Here is a 17,559-nt window from a genome sequence, read left to right on the forward strand (position 1 = left end):
TCACCTACCCATTTGCGCCCTTCACTGAAGTTCCCATTTACTCCCTTGTCTTACGCACTTTATTTACCTCCTTCCAGAACATCTTTTTATTCTCCCTAAAATTTGATGTATATATTATCATTATTATTATTATACTTTGTCGCTGTCTCCCGCGTTTGCGAGGTAGCGCAAGGAAACAGACGAAAGAAATGGCCCAACCCCCCCCATACACATGTATATACATACGTCCACACACGCAAATATACATACCTACACAGCTTTCCATTGTTTACCCCAGACGCTTCACATGCCCTGCTTCAATCCACTGACAGCACGTCAACCCCGGTATACCACATCGCTCCAATTCACTCCATTCCTTGCCCTCCTTTCACCCTCCTGCATGTTCAGGCCCCGATCACACAAAATCTTTTTCACTCCATCTTTCCACCTCCAATTTGGTCTCCCTCTTTTCCTTGTTCCCTCCACCTTCGACACATATATCCTCTTGGTCAATCTTTCCTCACTCATCCTCTCCATGTGCCCAAACCACTTCAAAACACCCTCTTCTGCTCTCTCAACCACGCTCTTTTTATTTCCACACATCTCTCTTACCCTTACGTTACTCACTCGATCAAACCACCTCACACCACACATTGTCCTCAAACATCTCATTTCCAGCACATCCATCCTCCTGCGCACAACTCTATCCATAGCCCACGCCTCGCAACCATACAACATTGTTGGAACCACTATTCCTTCAAACATACCCATTTTTGCTTTCCGAGATAATGTTCTCGACTTCCACACATTCTTCAAGGCCCCCAGGATTTTCGCCCCTACCCCCACCCTATGATCCACTTCCGCTTCCATGGTTCCATCCGCTGCCAGATCCACTCCCAGATATCTAAAACACTTCACTTCCTCCAGTTTTTCTCCATTCAAACTCACCTCCCAATTGACTTAACCCTCAACCCTACTGTACCTAATAACTTTGCTCTTATTCACATTTACTCTTAACTTTCTTCTTCCACACACTTTTCCAAACTCAGTCACCAGCTTCTGCAGTTTCTCACATGAATCAGCCACCAGCGCTGTATCATCAGCGAACAACAACTGACTCACTTCCCAAGCTCTCTCATCCCCAACAGACTTCATACTTGCCCCTCTTTCCAAAACTCTTGCATTTACCTCCCTAACAACCCCATCCATAAACAAATTAAACAACCATGGAGACATCACACACCCCTGCCGCAAACCTACATTCACTGAGAACCAATCACTTTCCTCTCTTCCTACACGTACACATGCCTTACATCCTCGATAAAAACTTTTCACTGCTTCTAACAACTTTCCTCCCACACCATATATTCTTAATACCTTCCACAGAGCATCTCTATCAACTCTATCATATGCCTTCTCCAGATCCATAAATGCTATATACAAATCCATTTGCTTTTCTAAGTATTTCTCACATACATTCTTCAAAGCAAACACCTGATCCACACATCCTCTACCACTTCTGAAACCACACTGCTCTTCCCCAATCTGATGCTCTGTACATGCCTTCATCCTCTCAATCAATACCCTCCCATATAATTTACCAGGAATACTCAACAAACTTATACCTCTGTAATTTGAGCACTCACTCTTATCCCCTTTGCCTTTGTACAATGGCACTATGCACGCATTCCGCCAATCCTCAGGCACCTCACCATGAGTCATACATACATTAAATAACCTTACCAACCAGTCAACAATACAGTCACCCCCTTTTTTAATAAATTCCACTGCAATACCATCCAAACCTGCTGCCTTGCCGGCTTTCATCTTCCGCAAAGCTTTCACTACCTCTTCTCTGTTTACCAAATCATTTTCCCTAACCCTCTCACTTTGCACACCACCTCGACCAAAACACCCTATATCTGCCACTCTATCATCAAACACATTCAACAAACCTTCAAAATACTCACTCCATCTCCTTCTCACATCACCACTACTTGTTATCACCTCCCCACTTGCGCCCTTCACCGAAGTTCCCATTTGCTCCCTTGTCTTACGCACTTTATTTACCTCCTTCCAGAACATCTTTTTATTCTCCCTAAAATTTAATGATACTCTCTCACCCCAACTCTCATTTGCCCTTTTTTTCACCTCTTGCACCTTTCTCTTGACCTCCTGTCTCTTTCTTTTATACATCTCCCACTCAATTGCATTTTTTCCCCGCAAAAATCGTCCAAATGCCTCTCTCTTCTCTTTCACTAATACTCTTACTTCTTCATCCCACCACTCACTACCCTTTCTAATCAACCCACCTCCCACTCTTCTCATGCCACAAGCATCTTTTGCGCAATCCATCACTGATTCCCTAAATACATCCCATTTCTCTCCCACTCCCCTTACTTCCATTGTTCTCACCTTTTTCCATTCTGTACTCAGTCTCTCCTGGTACTTCCTCACACAGGTCTCCTTCTCAAGCTCACTTACTCTCACCACCCTCTTCACCCCAACATTCACTCTTCTTTTCTGAAAACCCATACAAATCTTCACCTTAGCCTCCACAAGATAATGATCAGACATCCCTCCAGTTGCACCTCTCAGCACATTAACCTCCAAAAGTCTCTCTTTCGCACGCCTGTCAATTAACACGTAATCCAATAACGCTCTCTGGCCATCTCTCCTACTTACATAAGTATACTTATGTATATCTCGCTTTTTAAACCAGGTATTCCCAATCATCAGTCCTTTTTCAGCACATAAATCTACAAGCTCTTCACCATTTCCATTTACAACACTGAACACCCCATGTATACCAATTATTCCCTCAACTGCCACATTACTCACCTTTGCATTCAAATCACCCATCACTATGACCCGGTCTCGTGCATCAAAACCACTAACACACTCATTCAGCTGCTCTCAAAACACTTGCCTCTCTTGATCTTTCTTCTCATGCCCAGGTGCATATGCACCAATAATCACCCACCTCTGTCCATCAACTTTCGGTTTTACCCATATTAATCGAGAATTTACTTTCTTACACTCTATCACATACTCCCACAACTCCTGTTTCAGGAGTATTGCTACTCCTTCCCTTGCTCTTGTCCTCTCACTAACCCCTGACTTTACTCCCCAGACATTCCCAAACCACTCTTCCCCTTTGCCCTTGAGCTTCGTTTAACTCAGAGCCAAAACATCCAGGTTCCTTTCCTCAAACATACTACCTATCTCTCCTTTTTTTCACATCTTGGTTACATCCACACACATTTAGGCACCCCACTCTGAGCCTTCGAGGAGGATGAGCACTCCCCGCGTGACTCCTTCTTCTGTTTCCCATTTTAGAAAGTTAATACAAGGAGGGGAGGATTTCTGGCCCCCCCGCTCCCGTCCCCTCTAGTCGCTTTCTACGACACGCGAGGAATACGTGGGAAGTATTCTTTCACCCCTATCCCCAGGGATAATATACATATATATATACATATACACATAACACCATACACATACATACGCACATATACACACACACACACATACATATATATACGTATGAGAAAAGTAAGAAACAATTTAGAAACTGAAACTTCTAGTTTGAAATGAATGAAAAAAGAATGTCACATAATGGTTTCAACCTCTGGCTATGGAAAAAAGGAAATGTATAATTTATTTACACAACGTCAATGGCAGTTCTCATCAATTTAACCACTGTATCAATAAGCTTCAATGTCTAAGCTAAGACCTTATGGAAAAAAAAAATCATCTTGAAATAGAACCTTCAGACACAATTGAAAATGTGAAGGAAAATAGTGAAATTCGAGAAAAAAAAGTAGCCCTTTGGGCTTGAAGTTATTGATACAGTGGTTTAAAATTTATGTATATATATATATATATATTTTATATATATATATATATATATTTATATTTTATATATATATATATATATATATATATATATATATATATTATTTTGGATTTTTTATTTAGATTTATGGATCTGGAGAAGGCATTTGATAGAGTTGATAGAGATGCTCCCGTGGAAAAGGGATTAGAATATATGGTGTGGAGGGAAGTTGTTAGAAGCAGTGAAAAAATTTTTATCGAGGATGTAAGGCATGTGTACGTGTAGGAAGAGAGGAAAGTGATTGGTTCTCAGTGAATGTAGGTTTGCGGCAGGGGTGTGTGATGTCTCCCTGGTTGTTTAATTTGTTTATGGATGGGGTTTTTTTAGGGAGGTAAATGCAAGAGTTTTGAAAAAGGGGGCAATTTGAAGTCTTTTGGGGGGATGGAGAGCTTGGGAAGTGAGTCAGTTGTTGTTCGTGATGATACAGGCTGGTGGCTGATTCATGTGAGAAAAATGCGGGAAGCTGGTGATGAGTTTGGTAAAGTGTGTGGAGAAGAAAGTTAAAGAGTAAATTTTTTGAATAAGAGCAAGGTTATTAGGTACGTAGGGTTGGGGTCAAGTCAATTGGGAGGTGAGTTTGAATGGAGAAAAACTGGAGGAAGTGAAGTGTTTTAGATATCTGGGAGTGGATCTGGCAGCGGATGGAACCATGGAAGCGGAAGTGGATCATAGGGTGGGGGAGGGGGCGAAAATTCTGGGGGCCTTGAAGAATGTGTGGAAGTCGAGAACATTATCTCGGAAAGCAAAAATGGGTATGTTTGAAGGAATAGTGGTTCCAACAATGTTGTATGGTTGCGAGGCGTGGGCTATGGATAGAGTTGTGCGCAGGAGGATGGATGTGCTGGAAATGAGATGTTTGAGGACAATGTGTGGTGTGAGGTGGTTTGATCGAGTGAGTAACGTAAGGGTAAGAGAGATGTGTGGAAATAAAAAGAGCGTGGTTGAGAGAGCAGAAGAGGGTGTTTTGAAGTGGTTTGGGCACATGGAGAGAATGAGTGAGGAAAGATTGACCAAGAGGATATATGTGTCGGAGGTGGAGGGAACGAGGAGAAGAGGGAGACCAAATTGGAGGGGGAAAAAAGATGGAGTGGAAAAGATTTTGTTGTGATCGGGGCTCTGAACATGCAGGAGGGTGTGAAAGGAGGGAAAGGAATAGAGTGAATTGGAGCGATGGGGTTTATCCCGGGGTTGACGTTGCTTGTCATTTGGATTGATCAAGGCATGTGAAGCGTCTGGGGAAAACCATGGAAGCTGTGTAGGAAAGTTATTTGCGTGTGTGGACGTATGTATATAATGTGTATGGGGGGGGTTGGGCCATTTCTTTCGTTGTTTCCTTGCGCTCCCTTTCGCAAACGCGGGAGACAGGGGACAAGTATAAAAAAAAAAAAAAAAAATTATATTTATATATAAAATTTTATATATATATATATTTATATATATATAAAATATATATTTTATATATATATATATATATATATATGCATTTTTTTTCTATTTTTATTTATTATACTTTGTCGCTGTCTCCGCATTAGGAGGTAGCTAAAGGGGAAACAGAGGGAAAAAATTTGCCCAACCCCCCCAATCCCACAGGGCATATACTACACGTCCAACATGCACATATACGTACCTATACTTTTTCAAAATATATTATATATATTATTTATATATATTTTATATCTATAATTATATATTATATATATATATATATATTTATATATTTATAATATATATATTTATATATTTTGGAAAGGATCACAATTTTGGCGTGATCAAGATATTCCTATGAGTCCAGGGGGGAAATGAAACCACGAGAAGTTCCCAAGTGCACTTTCGTGTAATAATCATTCTCAGGGGAGACCCATGAGAGAAATATAAGTCAGTTGATAACATCGAAGAGGGCGAAGCTAGGACGCCATTTGATGTATATCAACTGACTTATGTTCTATCTTGTTTCTCCCTGATGATGTGTTATTACACGAAAGTGCGCTTGGGAACTTTCGTGTTTCTTTACCCGTGGACTCATAGGAATTATATTAATATATATTATATATATTATATATATATTATATATATATATATTTATATATATATATAATATTATCCCCGGGGATAGGGGGAGAAAGAATACTTCTCGTATTCCTGCGTTTTCGTAGAGGCGGGCTAAAAGGGAAGGGGGCGGGGGGTGGAATCCTCCCCTCTCGTTTTTTAATTTTCCAAAGAAGGAACAGAGAAAGGAGCCAAGTGAGGATATTCCCTCAAAGGCTCAGTCTTCTGTTCTTAACGTACCTCGCCAACGCGGGAAATGGCGAATAGTATGAAAAAAAAAAATATATATAAAATACTATCCTGGGGATTTGGGGGATTAAGAATACTTCCACGCATTCCTCACGTGTCGTAGGGAAAGGGGACTAAAGGGGGGCGTGAGCGGGGTGCCAGAAACTCCCTTCCTTGTATTTTAACTTTCTAAAATGGGGGGAAACAGGAAAAAGGGGAAAAAAAGAGTTAGCAAGGAGTGCTTTATCCTCCTCGAGGCTCAGATTGGGGTGTCTAAAATTTTTGGATGTAACCAAGATGAGAAAAGGGAGAGATAGGTTTGTATGTTTTTAGGAAAGGAACCTGGGATGTTTTGGTCTGAGTGAACGAAGCTAAAGGGAAAGGGGAAGAGTGGTTTGGGAATGTCTTGGGAGTAAAGTAGGGGTTAGTGAGAGGACAAGAGCCAGGGAAGGAGTTGCCCAAAAAAAACTCCTGAATCAGGAGTTGTGGGATTGGTGAGGTTAGAAAGTAAAAATTTTAGGGTTGAAAAATGGGTTAAAACTGAAAGTTTTATGGAGAGAGTGGGGGTTATTGGGCATATTTCCCGGGATGAGAAGAAGAAACATGAGAGGGGAAGTGTTTTAAAAGCCTGAAGGTTTTTGTTAGTGGTTTATAGACAAGACCCGGGGTTTTAGTGTGGGTGATTTTAAGCAAAGGAGTAATGTGGAAATAGAGGGGGAAAATAGTTACAGAAGGCAGGGTTGAAAGGAAAAATTGGGACTTTTATATTTTTTGGAAAAGGACTGGGGATTGGGAAAAACTGGTTTTAAAAAGCAGATTAATAAGTAACGTATATAAGTAGGAGAGAGGCCAGAGGCGTTATTGGATTTCGGTTAATTGATGGGCGCACGAAAGGGGAGACTTTTGGATGGTAATGTGGGAGGGGCAACTGTAGGATGTCTTTATCATTATTTGGAAACGAAGGTGAAGATTTGTGGGGGTTTTCAGAAAAAGAGAGGGAATGTTGGGGTGAAAAGAGGGGTAGAGTAAGTGAGCTTGGGGGGGAGGGTTGTGGGGAAGTACCGGAGAGATGGTACAAAGGAAAAGGTAAGAAAAGGGTAAGGGGATGGGGGCGAAAAGGGGTGATTTAGGGGAATCAGTGATGGTTGCACAAAAAATGCTTGGGCATGCAGCTGTTAGAAAAGTAGTGATTGGTGGATGAAGAAGTAAAATTATTAGTGAAAGACAAAAGGGGATTTGAACGATTTTTGCAGGGAAAAAAAGGGAAAAGTGGGAGAGGTTTTTAAAAAGGATTTGTATATAGCATTTATGGATCTGGAGAAGGCATATGATAGAGTTGATAGAGATGCTCAGTGGAAGGTATTAAGAATATATGGTGTGGGAGGAAAGTTGTTAGAAGCAGTGAAAAGTTTTTATCGAGGATGTAAGGCATGTGTACGTGTAGGAAGAGAGGAAAGTGATTGGTTCTCAGTGAATGTAGGTTTGCGGCAGGGGTGTGTGATGTCTCCATGGTTGTTTAATTTGTTTATGGATGGGGTTGTTAGGGAGGTAAATGCAAGAGTTTTGGAAAGAGGGGCAAGTATGAAGTCTGTTGGGGATGAGAGAGCTTGGGAAGTGAGTCAGTTGTTGTTCGCTGATGATACAGCGCTGGTGGCTGATTCATGTGAGAAACTGCAGAAGCTGGTGACTGAGTTTGGTAAAGTGTGTGGAAGAAGAAAGTTAAGAGTAAATGTGAATAAGAGCAAGGTTATTAGGTACAGTAGGGTTGAGGGTCAAGTCAATTGGGAGGTGAGTTTGAATGGAGAAAAACTGGAGGAAGTGAAGTGTTTTAGATATCTGGGAGTGGATCTGGCAGCGGATGGAACCATGGAAGCGGAAGTGGATCATACGGTGGGGGAGGGGGCGAAAATTCTGGGGGCCTTGAAGAATGTGTGGAAGTCGAGAACATTATCTCGGAAAGCAAAAATGGGTATGTTTGAAGGAATAGTGGTTCCAACAATGTTGTATGGTTGCGAGGCGTGGGCTATGGATAGAGTTGTGCGCAGGAGGATGGATGTGCTGGAAATGAGATGTTTGAGGACAATGTGTGGTGTTAAGTGGTTTAATCGAGTGAGTAACGTAAGGGTAAGAGAGATGTGTGGAAATAAAAAGAGCGTGGTTGAGAGAGCAGAAGAGGGTGTTTTGAAGTGGTTTGGGCACATGGAGAGAATGAGTGAGGAAAGATTGACCAAGAGGATATATGTGTCGGAGGTGGAGGGAACGAGGAGAAGAGGGAGACCAAATTGGAGGTGGAAAGATGGAGTGAAAAAGATTTTGTGTGATCGGGGCCTGAACATGCAGGAGGGTGAAAGGAGGGCAAGGAATAGAGTGAATTGGAGCGATGTGGTATACCGGGGTTGACGTGCTGTCAGTGGATTGAATCAAGGCATGTGAAGCGTCTGGGGTAAACCATGGAAAGCTGTGTAGGTATGTATATTTGCGTGTGTGGACGTATGTATATACATGTGTATGGGGGGGGGTTGGGCCATTTCTTTCGTCTGTTTCCTTGCGCTACCTCGCAAACGCGGGAGACAGCGACAAAGTATAAAAAAAAAAAAAAAAAAATATATATATATATATATATATATATATATATATATATATATATATATATATATATATATATATATATATATATATATATATATATGCATTTTTTTTCTATTTTTATTTATTATACTTTGTCGCTGTCTCCGCATTAGCGAGGTAGCTCAAGGAAACAGACGAAAGAATTGCCCAACCCACCCACATACACATGCATATACATACACGTCCACACATGCACATATACGTACCTATACATTTCAACATATATATATAAATATATATATATATATATATATATATATATATATATATATATATATATATATATATATATATATATATATATATATATATATATATATTTTGGAAAGGATCACAATTTTGCGCGTGATCAAGATATTCCTATGAGTCCACGGGGAAAATGAAACACGAGAAGTTCCCAAGTGCACTTTCGTGTAATAATCATATCATCAGGGGAGACCCATGAGAGAAATATAAGTCAGTTGATATACATCGAAGAGACGAAGCTAGGACGCCATTTGATGTATATCAACTGACTTATAGTTCTATCTTGTTTCTCCCCTGATGATGTGATTATTACACGAAAGTGCGCTTGGGAACTTATCGTGTTTCATTTACCCCGTGGACTCATAGGAATATATATATATATATATATATATATATATATATATATATATATATATATATATATATATATATATATATATATATATTATCCCTGGGGATAGGGGAGAAAGAATACTTCTCACGTATTCCCTGCGTGTCGTAGAAGGCGACTAAAAGGGAAGGGAGCGGGGGGCTGGAAATCCTCCCCTCTCGTTTTTTAATTTTCCAAAAGAAGGAACAGAGAAAGGAGCCAAGTGAGGATATTCCCTCAAAGGCTCAGTCTTCTGTTCTTAACGCTACCTCGCCAACGCGGGAAATGGCGAATAGTATGAAAAAAAAAAAAATATATATATATACTATCCCTGGGGATAGGGGATTAAGAATACTTCCCACGCATTCCTCACGTGTCGTAGAAGGCGACTAAAGGGGACGTGAGCGGGGTGCCAGAAACCCTCCCTTCCTTGTATTTTAACTTTCTAAATGGGGAAACAGAAGAATGAGTTACGCAAGGAGTGCTCATCCTCCTCGAAGGCTCAGATTGGGGTGTCTAAATGTGTGTGGATGTAACCAAGATGAGAAAAAGGGAGAGATAGGTAGTATGTTTGAGGAAAGGAACCTGGATGTTTTGGCTCTGAGTGAAACGAAGCTAAAGGGTAAAGGGGAAGAGTGGTTTGGGAATGTCTTGGGAGTAAAGTCAGGGGTTAGTGAGAGGACAAGAGCAAGGGAAGGAGTAGCACTACTCCTGAATCAGGAGTTGTGGGAGTATGTGATAGAGTGTTAGAAAGTAAATTCTAGATTGATATGGGTAAAACTGAAAGTTGATGGAGAGAGATGGGTGATTATTGGTGCATATGCACCTGGGCATGAGAAGAAAGATCATGAGAGGCAAGTGTTTTGGAAGCAGCTGAATGAGTGTGTTAGTGGTTTTGATGCACAAGACCGGGTTATAGTGATGGGTGATTTGAATGCAAAGGTGAGTAATGTGGCAGTAGAGGGAATAATTAGTATACATGAAGTGTTCAGTGTTGTAAATGGAAATGGTGAAGAGCTTGTATATTTATGTGCTGAAAAGGACTGGTGATTGGGAATACCTGGTTTAAAAAGCGAGATATACATAAGTATACGTATATAAGTAGGAGAGATGGCCAGAGAGCGTTATTGGATTACGTGTTAATTGATAGACGCACGAAAGAGAGACTTTTGGATGTTAATGTGCTGAGAGGTGCAACTGTAGGTATGTCTGATCATTATCTTGTGGAAGCGAAGGTGAAGATTTGTGGGGGTTTTCAGAAAAGAAGAGAGAATGTTGGGGTGAAGAGAGTGGTGAGAGTAAGTGAGCTTGGGGAGGAGACTTGTGTGAGGAAGTACCAGGAGAGACTGAGTACAGAATGGAAAAAGGTAAGAACAAAGGAGGTAAGGGGAGTGGGGGAGGAATGGGATGTATTTAGGGAATCAGTGATGGCTTGCACAAAAGATGCTTGTGGCATGACAAGCGTGATTAGAAAAGGTAGTGATTGGTGGGATGAAGAAGTAAGATTATTAGTGAAAGACAAGAGAGAGGCATTTGAACGATTTTTGCAGGGAAAAAATGCAAATGATTGGGAGAGGTATAAAAGAAAGAGGCAGGAGGTCAAGAGAAAGGTGCAAGAGGTGAAAAAGAGGGCAAATGAGAGTAGGGGTGAGAGAGTATCATTAAATTTCAGGGAGAATAAAAAGATGTTTTGGAAAGAGGTAAATAAAGTGCGTAAGACAAGGGAGCAAATGGGAACTTCAGTGAAGGGGGCTAATGGGGAGGTGATAACAAGTAGAGGTGATGTGAGAAGGAGATGGAGTGAGTATTTTGAAGGTTTGTTGAATGTGTTTGATGATAGAGTGGCAGATGTGGGGTGTCTTGGTCAAGGTGGTGTGCAAAGTGAGAGGGTTGGGGAAAATGATTTGGTAAATAGAGAAGAGGTAGTAAAAGCTTTACGGAAGATGAAAGCCGGCAAAGCAGCAGGTTTGGATGGTATTGCAGTGGAATTTATTAAAAAAGGGGGTGACTATATTGTTGACTGGTTGGTAAGGTTATTTAACGTATGTATGATTCATGGTGAGGTGCCTGAGGATCGGCGGAATGCTTGCATAATGCCATTGTACAAAGGCAAAGGGGATAAGAGTGAGTGCTCAAATTACAGATGTATAAGTTTGTTGAGTATTCCTGGTAAATTGTATGGGAGGGTGTTGATTGAGAGGGTGAAGGCATGTACAGAGCATCAGATTGGGGAAGAGCAGTGTGGTTTCAGAAGTGGTAGAGGATGTGTGGATCAGGTGTTTGCTTTGAAGAATGTATGCGAGAAATACTTAGAAAAACAAATGGATTTGTATGTAGCATTTATGGATCTGGAGAAGGCATATGATAGAGTTGATAGAGATGCTCTGTGGAAGGTTTTAAGAATATATGGTGTGGGAGGCATGTTGTTAGAAGCAGTGAAAAGTTTTTATCGAGGATGTAAGGCATGTGTACGTGTAGGAAGAGAGGAAAGTGATTGGTTCTCAGTGAATGTAGGTATGCGGCAGGGGTGTGTGATGTCTCCATGACTGTTTAATTTGTTTATGGGTGGGGTTGTTAGGGAGGTGAATGCAAGAGTTTTGGAAAGAGGGGCAAGTATGCAGTCTGTTGTGGATGAGAGAGCTTGGGAAGTGAGTCAGTTGTTGTTCGCTGATGATACAGCGCTGGTGGCTGATTCATGTAAGAAACTGCAGGAGCTGGTGACTGAGTTTGGTAAATTGTGTGAAAGAAGAAAGTTAAAAGTAAATGTGAATAAGAGCAAGGTTATTAGGTACAGTAGGGTTGAGGGTCAAGTCAATTGGGAGTTAAGTTTGAATGGAGTAAAGCTGGAGGAAGTGAAGTGTTTTAGATATCTGGGAGTGGATCTGGCAGCGGATGGAACCATGGAAGCGGAAGTGAATCATAGGGTGGGAGAGGGGGCGAAAATTCTGGGAGCCTTGAAGAATGTTTGGAAGTCGAGAACATTATCTCGGAAAGCAAAAATGGGTATGTTTGAAGGAATAGTGGTTCCAACAATGTTGTATGGTTGCGAGGCGTGGGCTATGGATAGAGTTGTTCGCCGGAGGGTGGATGTGCTGGAAATGAGATGTTTGAGGACAACATGTGGTGTGAGGTGGTTTGATCAAGTAAGTAATGTAACGGTGAGAGAGATGTGTGGAAATAAAAAGAGTGTGGTTGAGATAGCAGAAGAGGGTGTTTTGAAATGGTTTGGTCACATGGAGAGAATGAGTGGGGAAAGATTGGCCAAGAGGATATATGTGTCAGAAGTGGAGGGAAGAAGGAGAAGAGGGAGACCAAATTGGAGGTGGAAAGATGGAGTGAAAAAGATTTTATGTGATCGGGGCCTGAACATGCAGGAGGGTGAAAGGCGTGCAAGGTATAGAGTGAATTGGAACGATGTGGTATACCGGGGTCGACGTGCTGTCAATGGATTGAACCAGGGCATGTGAAGCGTCTGGGGTAAACCATGCAAAGTGGGTGGGGCCTGGATGTGGAAAGGGAGCTGTGGTTTTGGTGCATTATTACATGACAGCTAGAGACTGAGTGTGAACGAATGGGGCCTTTAGTGTTTTTCCTAGCGCTACCTCGCACACATGAGGAGGGAAGGGGTTGTTATTCCATGTGTGGCTGGCGATGGGAACAAATAAAGGCAGACAGTATGAATTATGTATGTACATGTGTATATACGTATATATCTGTGTGTGTATATTTTTGTGTACATTTTGATGTTTTTTTTTTTTTTTTTTTTTCATACTATTCGCCATTTCCCGCGATAGCGAGGTAGCGTTAAGAACAGAGGACTGGGCCTTTGAGGGAATATCCTCACCTGGCCCTCTTCTCTGTTCCTTCTTTTGGAAAATTAAAAAAAACAAAAAAAAAACATCAAAATGTACACAAAAATAAGATATTAGGCGAGCTGAGGGTTGTTATAGCTTCGTTGTGGTCATCATGTGTGGTAGAACGGCTTGCACTCTTGGACCTGATGAAATATGTCAGGCATGTAGTGTGCGAACAATGAAGGATGGCAAGAAGCAGTACCAAGCCCCAGAGTGGCGTGATCATCCAGGTGGTAAATCTTACACTACCTCTTATAATATTGCCCCATCACGTTTCACACCTGTTATTATAAGTGATCATCATGTGCGTGGGGTAAAACGGCAAAGTGATGACGAAGTACTGTCACCACAACGCATCATACAACCCACGATGTGGGGTCTCATTCCCCCATTCTATAAGGGATCCTCCCCTACTGGTCATGGCCTGACAACCAATAATTGTAGAGTTGAAGACATAGAGGAAAAGAAGTCTTACAAACCATCTCTCATTAAGGGACAGAGGTGTGTTGTTTTGTGTGATGGCTTCTATGAATGGCAAGCCATCAAAGGGGAGAAGACCAAACAACCTTACTTTGTGTATGCTCCTCAGCCAGAAGGGATTGAAATATGGAACCGTGAAAGTTGGGACAAGCCAGGAGTATGGAGTGAAGATGAAGGGTGGAGAGGACCACAGTTACTCAAGATAGCTGGTCTTTTTTCCTTCTGGATTTCAACAGAAGGTGAGGAAGTAATGAGCTACACAGTATTGACAATGGAGTCTGGAAAAAAGTTCTCTAGTCTCCACCATAGAATTCCTGCCATCCTGGAAACTGATCAAGATGTTGAGGATTGGCTAGATTTTGGACGTATTGGTTATAAAGAAGCTCTGACCAATTTGACGAATGAGATAGAGTTGACATGGCATCCAGTCTCTACAGCTGTCAATAATTCCCGCAATCAAGAACCAAACATAAATGTGCCTGTTAGTTTGGACAAGAAGCCCCCTGAAACAGCAAGTAGCAAACTGATGTCTGCCTGGTTGAGCAAAGGTTCAGCCAAAAAAGACAATTCTGCCCTAAAAGATATGAAAAGAGAACCAGGAAAAACAGAAGCACCAGAACATTATGAGGAAAAAGAAAAGAAGCCATCACCCTTCTCAAAGTGGATAAAGAAGGAATCTGATGATAATGCTAATGACAATTGAATCTGAAGTAAGGGCATTAGAAACCCAGTTCAACATTAATAAAAATTTTATGGCAATTATCAGTTGAGTTCACAAACTTAAAAGTAGAATATAGCTGTATGCTTTAATAAAAACATTTACATTATGGTAGGATATAATCATTTATGAGAAAAATATCTGATTACAAATTTAAGAAAACTTCCAGAATTATTTTTTTTCTCTCTTTTTCTATGAAATAAGGTTATGTTGGAACTATATGTTGGAACTATATGGTAACATTTTGATGTATAGGTATGTATATTGTGCGTGTGTGGACATGTATGTATATACATGTGTATGTTGGCGGGTTGGGCCATTCTTTCATCTGTTTCCTTGCGCTACCTGGCTAACGCGGGAGATAGCGACAAAGCAAAATAAATAAATAAATAAATAAATATATATATATATATATATATATATATATATATATATATATATATATATATATATATATATATATATATATATATATATATATATATATATACACACATATGCATATTTACATATGTACATAATTCATACTTGCTGCCTTTATTCATTCCAGTCGCCACTCCGCCACACATGAAATGCTAACCCCTCCGCCCGCATGCGCGCGAGGTAGCGCTAGGAAAAGACAACGAAGGCCACATGCGTTCACACTCAGTCTCTAGCTGTTATGTATAATGCACCGAAACTACAGCTCCCTTTCCATATCTAGGCCCCACAAAACTTTCCATGGTTTACCCCAGACGCTTAACATGCCCTGGTTCAATCCATTGACAACACGTCGACCCTGGTATACCACATCGTTCCAGTTCACTCTATTCCTTGCACGCCTTTCACCCACCTGCATGTTGAAGCCCCGATCACTCAAAATCTTTTTCACTCAATCTGTCCACCTCCAATTTGGTCTCCCACATCTCGTTCCCTCCACCTCTGACACACATATCCTCTTTGTCAATCCTTCCTCACTCATTTTCTCCATGTGACCAAACCATTTCAAAACACCCTCTTCTGCTCTCTCAATCACGCTCTTTTTATTACCACACATCTCTCTTACCCTTTAATTACTTACTCGATCAAACCACCTCACACCACATATTGTCCTCAAACATCTCATTTCCAACACATCCACCCTCCTCCGCACAACCCTATCTACAGCCCACGTCTCGCAACCATATAACTTTGTTGGAACCACTATTCCTTCAAACATACCCATTTTTGCTTTCCGAGATAATGTTCTCGCCTTCTACACATTTTTCAACGCTCCCAGAAGTTTGGCCCCCTCCCCCACCCTATGACTCTCTTCCGCTTCCATGGTTCCATCCGCTGCCAACTCCACTCCCAGAAATCAAAAACACTTCATTTCCACCAGTTATTCTCTATTCAAACATACCTCCCAATTGACTTGTCCCTCAAACCTACTATAATAACCTTGCTCTTATTCACATTCACTCTCAGCTTTCTTCTTTCACACACTTTACCAAACTCAGTCACCAGCACTTGCAGTTTCTCACCCGAATCAGCCACCAGCGCTGTATCATCAGCGAACAACAACTGATTCACCTCTTAAGCTCTCTCATCCACAACAGACTGCATACTTGCCCCTCTCTCCAAAACCGACATTCACTGAGAACCAATTACTTTCCTCTCTTCCTACTCGTACACATGCCTTATATTCTCAATAAAAACTTTTCACTGCTTCTAGCAACTTGCCTCCCACACTATATATTGTTAATACCTTCCACAGATCATCTCTATCAACTCTATCATATGTCTTCTCCAGGTCCATAAATACTACATGCAAATCCATTTGCTTTCCTAAGTATTTCTCATACATTTTTCAAAGCAAACACCTGATCCACACATCCTCTACCACTTCTGAAACCACACTGCTCTTCCCCAATCTGATGCTCTGTACATGCCTTCACCCTCTCAATCAATACCCTCCCATATAATTTCCCAAGAATACTCAAGAAACTTATACCTCTGTAATTTGAGCACTCACTCTTATCCCCTTTGCCCTTGTACAATGGAACTATGCCTGCATTCCGCCAATCCTCAAGCACTTCACTATGAGTCATATATATATATATATATATATATATATATATATATATATATATATATATATATATATATATATATATATATATATATATATATATATATATATATATATATATATATATGTATATATATATGCCTGACTGTATATTGGTAACATTTCTTTGTGTAAACATATTCAATTAAAAATGACCTCATAACTGTAAATTTGTCTCTTTTTTTCATCTTGTTTATTTTCTTTTTGACATTGCTGAGGAGGTTGTGTGAGGTGCCTGCAAGGGTTGTCTGGACGTTTCGATTTGAGTCCATCAAGTCATCATCAGGAGAGTATGGATAGAGAGGTCATTGATGAAGGTAGGGTTGATTGCGGCATGATGGGTATGAGTGGGCAATACGTGTATGTGAACATGAATGTATTTCTGTGAGCTCATTGGCTTTAGCGTGGCGCTGGAGCATGTAGATGTAGTATCGAGTCTTGATCCATGCTCTACTTGCTGATTTTAGTTATGTTTTCTTAACAATTAGTGTCTCGGCGACGTGTAGGCGTCTTGTGTCTTTTTCATAAGTAGCCTTGTAGATTTAAAGATTTCTCTCCTGAATTCGTACACAGCATTGGATTCTTGCAATATGTCTTATTTTTCTATAGTTGGTTATTGAGTCAGGATGCTTGCTTGCTTTTCATTTCTGCAGTAGATAACTGGCTTGACTCCGTTGTCTTGTGTGGTGGATGTTTCTAGATAAGATATCTCGTGGTATATGTTCATTTGTCTTGTAGGCTGTTGACATATGGTTGCAGTAATATATCGTTTGTGTTCTTGTATTGCTTAGAGTTTTTGGGGATGTATTTTTGCTCTGCATGAATTATTTTAGTTATCTGTCCAAGTTGGAGTTCTTGTAGCTGTTGTTGTTGAGGATGTGTTTGATGTCCTGTGTTTCTGTGTGGAAGATATGCCAGTCAGATGCAATCTTGTATACTCCTTGTTACATTACGTTGATGACTAGCCCTGTAGCGGTAAGGACATTTATTAGTTGCATGTGGACACCGGCCGAGGTCTGTAGGTGT

General features: G+C 40.8%; 1 protein-coding gene and 1 pseudogene across 1 annotated transcript in view; one reads left to right on the forward strand and one right to left on the reverse strand.

Moving 5' to 3' along the window:
* The window catches only part of LOC139760960 (uncharacterized), a 368,653-nt gene that overhangs the window by 171,187 nt on the left and 179,907 nt on the right, over window positions 1-17,559 (reverse strand). The window lies entirely within an intron of this gene.
* LOC139760978 (abasic site processing protein HMCES pseudogene) lies at window positions 13,318-14,553 on the forward strand (annotated as a pseudogene).

This window comes from Panulirus ornatus, chromosome 38 (genome assembly GCF_036320965.1).
Source record: "Panulirus ornatus isolate Po-2019 chromosome 38, ASM3632096v1, whole genome shotgun sequence".
Lineage (NCBI taxonomy): Eukaryota > Metazoa > Arthropoda > Malacostraca > Decapoda > Palinuridae > Panulirus > Panulirus ornatus.